We start from the raw sequence: 9,302 nt of genomic DNA, 5'->3' as shown, positions 1-9,302 counted from the left end.
TCCCAGGAAAGTGTGGAGAGGATTGTTGCCTTAGGTTGCAATCCTAACCACACTTGCCTGAGAGTAAGCCCCATTGAACAAAATAGGACTTACTTTCTGAGTAGACCTGGTTAGGATTGTGCCCTCAGTCTTGAGGCCAACCAGTGGACCGTCAGCTAAGTACGGCCTCCAGGGCTTCAGGGTCTTTCTCAACCATACCTGGAGACCAAATGTGGGGCTTCTAGCATGAAAAGCACCTGGTCTACCACCAAGCTGCGACCCTACTCCTCATGGAAGTCATTTTAATGAGCTCTTAGGTGGTGGTGTTCATTATTATGATTATACACACTATATATTTATCTGCATTTTAGTGTTTTAACTATTCTGTAATCTGCTTTGAGTTACCCATTAGCTTGAGAACGTTCCCACTCCACCTTCAATGTGGAGCTTGGCAAGCCGGAAGTTTTGGCAGTGATGTGATGATGTCAAACTTCCGGGTTGCCGACCTCTTACTTTTTTTTTTTAAGGTGAAAAGCCTGATGGGGCAGCATTACATGACCCACAGTTTGAGAAATGCTGCATTAGGGTTAAGAAAAGCGGGATGTAAATACTGCAAATAAATAAATAAGAAAAGATGGCTAAGGGCCCAGTTCGACCCAACTTTCCAGCTCTGGTATAGCCACAGTGCAGTCTGATGGTAAGGGAACACATGTTCCCATAACTTAAGAAGGCCCCAGTGACTACCCCTCCACCACAGGATGCAGCGCAAACCCCACTGGCACAACTGCACCAGCACTGGAAAATTGAATAGGATTGGGCCCTAAGACAGCTGACTTCTGCATCCACAGAAGCTGATGTAGCAAAGGGTGCTGGAGCTAAAAGCTCAAAGACCTCCAATAGCTACCAAGGCAGCCATTTTCAACCACTGTGCCATGGCACATTGGTGTGCCACGAGCGGTCCACAGGTGTACCACAGGAATTTGGGGAAAGGTCATTTATTAGTCGAGTGAATATGGGATGTGAGCCCCCCACCAACAGCATGGTGTGCCTTGTCAATTGGCAAAAACCTGCTGGTGTGCCTTGGCAATTTTAGTGCCTTGTCAGTGTGCCATGAGATGAAAAAAGGTTGAAAATCACTGTACTAAGGCCTTGAACAAAGACCCCCTGCTCCCACCCCAAACTCATTGCTTATTAACATGACAAAAATCCTGCGTTCAGGAAGACCCTGAAGGGCTGAAACAAACAGGATGAAGTTCAACAGGGACAAACGCAAGGGTCTGCGCTTAGGCAAAAATAACCAGGTACGGTCGACACAGGTATTGTCAACAGTCAGCGCGTGAGAGGGATTTTGGAGTTGCAGTGGCTCACAAAGCTGAACATGGAGTCAGCAGTGCGATGCAGCTGCAAAAAAGGCCAACACAATTTTAGCTTCCAAGCCATGAGATGTTGTGGTTCCACTTTACTCCTCAGCGGTCAGACCTCACCTGGAGTATTGTGTCCAATTCTGGGCACTGCACTTTAGGAAAGATGCAACCAGACTGGAGGGAGTTCAGAGAAGAGGATGATCAGAGGTTTTACAAGCCCTATGAGGAAAGGTTGAGGGAGCTTGACATGTTTAGTCTGGAGAAGAGAAGCCCGAGAGGGGATATGATGGTGCTCTTCAAAGACCTGAAGGGCCTCATGTGGAACAAATTTATCCTCGACTGTCTCTGAAAATAGAATTAGATCAAACAGATACAAACTGCAGGAGAGAAGATTCCAGTTGGACAACAGGAAGAAATTCTTGACAGCCCGGGCGATTCACCAGTGGAACAGATTGCTGAGGGAAGGGGTGGATTCCCTGGAGATCTTCAAGCAGGGGCTCGACAGCCACCTGCTGGAGATGTTATGGGATGATTTGGGGTTGGATGGGTTGGACTAGATGATCTTGTGGGACCCTTCCAACTCTCTAATTCTATGAACCCATGACTGTCATAGTTGGCCTCCTAAGAAAGTCTGAGCAATGTCATTTCTTGAGCCTTTATAAGCTCTTTGTGGATCCAGGAGTGCTGTGTCTGCTTCCCTGTATATACTTCATGGCTTATGCTGATCCAGTGTTGGGATCAATACCTTCTCTTCAAAGACATGCCATGTCTCCAGAGCAGTGTTGGTCCTCATTAAACTATTTCCATTTGCCAATGGGAAACTATTTCAGTAAATTAACTGCACATGGGTCGAAGCTGACCCAGATGGCACTGACAGAACAGCCCCCTCCACGGGGGGGATTAAGGTGAGCATGTGGAAGAGATTGGGGGGGGGTATCTTATTTTTTTAAATTGGAAAAATTAGTGCTTGGACACCACTGATGCTGTTTTCTCTTTGGCTAATGGAAACCTCTGATGCTTATCTGTATCCCTGGGGGGTGCCTACATCCAGTGTCCCAAACAGGGTCACATGGGTGTCTGGCCAGAGGCAACACTTGCTGCCATGATGATAACACAGCCAGAGAGAGAGAGAGAGAACAGTTTAAGCTCATGTACTAAGCAAGAGTTATTTCAGCAGCCAGTAAAATGCCTTCCCCAAGAAAATTATTTCAATATGTTCTTGCACTGGAGTCGACGGTTTGCAAAGAATTAGTTTTCTAGGTCATCGGAACAAGGAAACAGTCAGGCCTACAAGCTGACGGAACGAGGATGAAAGAAAATAAAAAGCCCAGTCTTAGGAAAAGAAATGGGGTGGGGGAATACCAGATGCAATTTGCCAGCCTCCAGCCAGCCAAGAAAGCAGACAGGAAAACCAAACCGGGGACGCTTGCAGGGGAAAGTGGGACAGTGCGGCCTCCCGTGTGATCCTATTTCAAAAGACCCTGTCTCGCTGCAAACACAGAGCCTGTGTTGAACGGCGAGGGTGTGGGGCTTTTATACCCTCCCATTGAGGCCTGAAGATAACTTCCTCCACCAAGAAAGAAAAAGCAGGGATGGGTATTGAGCAAGGTTTCTTAATGCAAACAAGTATTTTCTCCAGCATCCAATGGTTCTTCACAGCCTGCTAGACACTGGAGTTTTGTTGTCGTTTTCACAGAGGAAGATGGAATTGTCACTGGTCTGTTAATCTACACCCAGGGTCCCCAGGCTGGCTGTATCTGACTCGCCAACACATTTTGACCAGCAACCTGCTGCTCTGCCTGCTTTCCCAGCTCATTTTCCACCTCGCACTTCTTTGGCCTCGGGGGGTGAAGGGACTGCTGGACTGGATTCTCTTGGCTGGAAGGAGCGATCGCTGGGGCTGGAAAGAGGCACCACAAGCAACCTCACCACTGCCAATCATAGAGTTGGAAGGGGTCTATTGGTTGGCATCCTTCAGTCTTGGAAGACTATGGTATCGCTCTGAATGGTGGTTCTGGAACAGTGTCCTCTCCAGTGCGCGAAGCCTGGGTAAAGTAGATATGGAGGATAGACTGTTTCCCATGCAGCAAATCCCCCCTCTCCACGTCGCTGGAATGGTCCAATGGAAAGGCAGAGGCCAATACGGTTGGTTCCAGCGGCGTCGCAGGAGTTGCCAGAACGTGACTGTGTTCAGCCATGAACTGCCTCAGGGACTCCGGCTCCGGATTTTGCCTTGAGGTTGACTCCTGAAGCCTTTTCCTTAACTGGATGTAGCCACAAGGCAGTGGAGGTTTGGGATCAGAGTTTTCCTTCTCTCAGATGAGCTGCCTTCCCAGGCTAATGAGTCCCATCTACACGGCGGCTGTTTAGTCGCCTCTTACGACAAGTACAGCCAAACTGAGGGCCTATTCTTATCCCCAGCCCCCAGGGGAAAAGGGGTCTACTAGGTCATCTAGTTCAACCCCTTGACTTAGGCAGGAAATCCTCTTAGAGCATCTCCAACAGGTACTTGTCGAGCCTCTGCTTGAATATCTCTAGTGAGGAGGAGTCCACCACCTCTGTCGACAATATGCCTTTACCATCAGGAATTTTTTCCTGATGTCTAATCGAAGTCTCCTCTCTTGCAGTATTGGTTCTCATTCTACTGTCAGAGACAGTGGAGAATAAATTACTCCCTTCTTCCACATGACAGCCCTTTAGGTATTTGAAGACAGCTATCATATCCCTCTCAGCCTTCTCTTCTCCAGGCTGAAGATGCCAAGTTCCCTCAACCTTTCCTCATGAGGCTTGTTCTCCAGCCCCCTGATCATCCTTGGGACCCACCTGAAATTGGTTCGTGGCCCACCTAGTGGGTCCTGACCCACAGTTTGAGAAACACTGGAATATACACATTCAGCAAAAATACTGCTTCCATCATCAGTCCCGGGGAAGGGTTTACTTTTTCTTACACAAAGTGTCAATATGTTTAACTTTTACACTGGCACAGATATCTCCTACTGACATCACAAAGATCCCAAGCAGAACTCTAAGCAAAGTCTCAGCTCCGTTTTAAAAGTATCAACATTTTCCCATTTTGAACAAGGTCTACACATGCAAACCTTTAAGAGGAAAAAAAGAAAAAAAAGAAGAAAAAGAAACTTTTCCAGCTGGCCTCTGCAGCAGCACTTTTACTATTAACTATTTCAGATGTGAAAAGATAATTCATCTCCTTGAAGGCCTGTTTCCTTGTATGAGCCACTGGCCTCCTGTTAAACCAGACACTGGGAAAAGCAACTGAGAGGAGCTTCTGCCATAAAGGGAATCCCCTGCTCATCCAGAGCACTTTATTGGATTAGAGAAGAAAGACCTGGGAATCTCTGGTAATGGGAAACTTTCTTCAGGCTTCCTTTGAAAGGTGCCTTTTACTTAGAACAATCACAAGCAAGACATAAATGCAAAGCATCACTATTTGGTGTTAAGCCAACCTGTGAATTCACACTGTTTCAGTGAGTCCTGACCCTTCGTCCGTTCCGCACAGTCCACAACAATGCAGTTGTTCAGCTTTTCCTAGAATGTACTATTTCAGTACCAAAATAGTGATAGCAACATTATTTTATCCTATAAACGCCCAAGAAAGGAGGAAAGGTAACTACTCGTACAGTGAGCCCTCCTTCTCCAAAGGCTTGGCACCCATGGATTTGAGTATCTGCAGATGTGGAGGTTCTCCTGGATATGACCAGAAATGACTTCTGGGTATGCCTGGGTGGTGTCCTGAGGTGCGGGCAGGCTGCACACAGCCTTCCCATGGGTCAGAAGGCCTCCTGGATGCGGCTGGAAGGCACTTATGGTTCACCAGCACAAACCTCTTGTTCACCAGCAGTCATGTCTGGGAGGCTTTGGAGGAGGCCGGGAGGCCACATGCAACCTCTGGCGGGCCAGGTACAGCCCCCAGGTAAGTAACTGCAGCAGTGCCCACAGATTTCATTATCCCCAGAATTCAGTATTGGGGGGGGAGTGACTTCCTATGTTGTGCAGCTGGTGTGGCCCAGTTCACACTCGATTGCCAGAGACACCCCAAGGTGTCTCCTAAAAAGTAGACCAGGAAAAAGACTCTCCTGCACAGAAGTGTCTCTTGAGAACCTTTGCTGTTGGAAGAGAGCATGAGAGATTGAAAGGCCGCCCACTTCTGGCACACCCACTAGGTGGCGCTGTTGCATTAAGAGAACAGCCTTGATGGACTGTGGCAAAATCCTGAAGGTGCTCCTGCCTTCAGGTGTAATGGTATTCCTCTAGGTCAGTGTTTCTCAAACTGTGGGTCGGGACCCATGCGAACCAATTTCAGGTGGGTTCCCATTCATTTCAATATTTTATATTTAATAGATTAGACTTGATACTACCATGGTATGCGACTGCATTGGTATGTGACAGACCTGTACTTTTAACAAGCTACTATGTATATTCTTTTAACAATGATAGTAAATGGGAATTACTCCTGGGTAAGTGTGGGTAGGATTGTTAAAAAATTTTTTGATGATGTCACTTCCAGTCATGACATCACTTCTGGGGGGTTTCTGACAGATTCTCATTCTACTACTGGGCAGGAGGTCTGGTCTAGAGGGTAGAGCCTCCGTCTGCCTGAAGATAACATCCACAAGGTCGCCGGTTCGAGGCCACCGGCACCGTGCGACCTTGAAGCAGCTGACAAGCTGAAGCCGAGCTCTTCCATCTGCTCTGAGCGCGGGAGGATGGAGGCCAGAATGTGAAGCCAGATCGGAATGAAACACCTGAATGTAGTGGTTCTTGAAAGAAAGAACCTTCTTTCAATTGTAAAAATCCCTATTTAATAAGGGATTTAAATAAAAGCCTGCCTATGTAAACCGCCTTGAATAAAGTCTTGAACAAAGACCAAGAAAGGTGGTATATAAATACCTGTACGCTTTTTGGTGTTATTGTTTGTAGAATTTGCTATAGATGTATTTATGCCATTAAAGGTCTACTAACTAACTAATGCCTGTATTATTATTATTATTACTATTACTAAATAAGGGCTGGCTACTGTAGGAGGAGAGGATGCTTTCAGGTCTCCTCTGGTATCCTTATGCGTAAATTGTGGACTAGATGGTATTATTGTTATGTGGGTTCTGTCAGACATCAGCTGTTTGTACAACTGTTCCCAAGAAATACAGAGGTGGGGGTGGGTGGCGGATCTGTGCAACTTCAGATTCACTTATTATTATTATTTATTAACAGGATTTATATACCGCTTTTCAACGGAAAGTTTACACAGTGGTTTACAGAGAAAATCAAACAAACAAACTAATGGCTCCCTGTCCCAAAAGAGCTCACAATCTAAAAAGATGCAACAGTAGCAGACAGTCACTAGAAAAGACACTGCTGGGGTGAGGAGGGCCAGTTACTCTCCCCCTGCTAAATAAAAGAGCAACTGTCACCCTGCACATGCCTGATCTCGTCTGATCTCAGAAGCTAAGCAGGGTCAGGCCTGGTTAGTACTTGGATGGGAGACCGCTTGAGAATACCGGGTGCTGTAGGCTTATACCAGGGGTGCTCACACTTTTTTGGCTCGAGAGCTACTCTGAAACCCAGCAAGGCCCGGAGATCTACCAGGGGGGAAGGAAGCGTCTGACAGACACCCCCTTTAATGTATGGATCCCCTGCTGGAGTCTAGTCAGTTTCGTCAGTTTTGTTGCTGCATGCCTGAAGAGCAGCTAAAGTGTCAGTTTCAGTTTAGTGTCAGCTAAATATGTCAGTTTCCTCTAGTCACTAGACGAAACTGACATATTAACAGTTTGGAGAGGCAGGGCTCCGCGATCTACTCATTTTGCCTCGCGATCTACCGGTAGATCGCGATCCACCTATTGAGCACTCCTGGCTTATACCATAGTCTTTTGAGACTGAAGGTTGCCAACCACCACCCACTTAAAAAGTGCCTCTTATCCAGTTAGCAGGGGTTATCCGCGGATCAGGTCCACAGGCCCCCTCCGGAGGCAAGGTGGGGCATTCCCTGGTATCCATGTTAACTGCGGGAGGTTCCAGAATGGAGCCCCTGGGGATACCAGGGCATTCCTGTACTAGGAAAGTGCTACATGTCAACCTGAAGCAGTGATTTTCAATGTTTATTTTTCTCCCAGCATACTGACCTCCATGGTTTTCTCCATGGTCTTCAACTCTTGTGATGTCATTTCTGGCTTCTGGGAGACTTTTCTGGGTTCCGCAGCTCTGTTCCTAGAGCAACTGTCTGTAGTATAAAATCAAATTGTCCCTCTTCTTCTGCCAGCTGAGTGGGAGGAAGTAGAAAGAGCAGGTGCAGGAAGAGGGACGGACCATATATTACTACAGACAGTTGCCCTAGACCAGCAATTTTCAACAGTGTGCCACAGCATCCACAGGTGTGCCATGTGAGTTTAGGGGAGAGCCATTTATTAGTAGGGTCAATATAGAATGTGACACCACCACCACCACTTGCAGCACGGTGTGTCTGATGGTGTCTGACCCTGGCAATTTTAGTGCCTTCACAGATTGTCTTGAGATGAAAAATGGTTGGAAAGCACTGCCGTAGACACAGAACAAAAGCCTTGGGCATTTGGTGGGCCGCTGTGAGATACAGGAAGCTGGACTAGATGGGCCTATGGCCTGATCCAGTGGGGCTGTTCTTATGTTCTTAACTACAATTCCCAGGAAGCTTTGCAGGTCTCTTGTTATCTGGTGTGCTCCCTGGGGCATTTGGTGGGCCGCTGTGAGATCCAGGAAGCTGGACTAGATGGGCCTATGGCCTGATCCAGTGGGGCTGTTCTTATTTTCTTAACTACAATTCCCAGGAAGCTTTGCAGGTCTCTTGTTATCTGGTGCGCTCCCTGGGGCATTTGGTGGGCCGCTGTGAGATCCAGGAAGCTGGACTAGATGGGCCTATGGCCTGATCCAGTGGGGCTGTTCTTATGTTCTTAACTACAATTCCCAGGAAGCCTTGCAGGTCTCTTGTGATCTGGTGTGCTCCCTGGGGCATTTGGTGGGCCGCTGTGAGATCCAGGAAGCTGGACCAGATGGGCCTATGGCCTGATCCAGTGGGGCTGTTCTTATGTTCTTATGTAACTCCAGTGGCACACTTGCGGGCCTTTTGCGGTACATCAATGTGCCACGGCACACTGGTTGAAAATCCCTGGACCCTTTTGCTGGGCACAACACCTGCCTTCCACTCGGAGGGAAGCCACCAGCCATTCTGCTGTTTTTCACATGCTCAGCCTACTGTAGTGGCAGCGAAACATAAACCCTGGCACGGAGACATCCTTGAATCTCAGCCCATCAGCAGCCAAGCAGCGTTCCTTCTCAGTCAAGCTGGGCCGGAGTTCGTGCTTCATTTTGTTCTCCTTGGCTGGAGTTCAGATAAGAACTTCACAACAGCTGGGAAAGGCAGCGGGGGGGAAAAAAGACCTCGACTCCCTTTCAAGCTGCATGTCGGGGCTTTTTGTCTGCTTGTTTTCAAGACCACATGTGCCGATGGAAACATTGGATAAGCCGCTCGGTTTGGCGGGACGTCACATGCCAGGGGGGCCCGTCTCCTCTGCTGGCTTCCGTGCCCCTCGGAGAAGATGCTCGGGGCGCTTTCAGTGGTCATGCTGGAGCAGCCACACACACGCTGCAGAGATGCTTGGAACATCTTGTTCTGCAGCAAATGCTTTCACTGAGCGGATGCGCCTTTTCCAGGGGAACGGCGCAAGCAGTCAGGCTTCAGCTGCCAGGTGGTTAGACCTCATTTTCTAAACTGGGCATTACAAGTTCTATGCATATGTGGTCAGCTGCCTTATCCTGAGCCAGACCTTGGGCCCAATTAGCTCCATCTTGTGCCCACTGACTGACAGCAATGCTCTGGGTCGCACCCAGCCCTACCTTTACACACTGAGGATTGAACCCAAGGCACTGAATGCCTGGCAGGTGCCCTTCCAGTGCGCGATGGCCCTTCCCCTT

The 9,302-nt window shown here is 48.2% G+C and overlaps 1 protein-coding gene and 1 pseudogene across 2 annotated transcripts in view; one reads left to right on the top strand and one right to left on the bottom strand.

The window, feature by feature from the left end:
- The window catches only part of COL8A2 (collagen type VIII alpha 2 chain), a 154,477-nt gene that overhangs the window by 5,665 nt on the left and 139,510 nt on the right, over window positions 1-9,302 (bottom strand). The window lies entirely within an intron of this gene.
- LOC136661930 (5S ribosomal RNA) lies at window positions 6,755-6,874 on the top strand (annotated as a pseudogene).

The sequence above is a fragment of the Tiliqua scincoides genome, chromosome 10 (assembly GCF_035046505.1).
Source record: "Tiliqua scincoides isolate rTilSci1 chromosome 10, rTilSci1.hap2, whole genome shotgun sequence".
Classification (NCBI taxonomy): Eukaryota; Metazoa; Chordata; class Lepidosauria; order Squamata; family Scincidae; genus Tiliqua; species Tiliqua scincoides.
The sequence above is the reverse complement of the archived record's forward strand: the minus strand, read 5'-3'. Positions and strand labels throughout refer to the sequence as shown.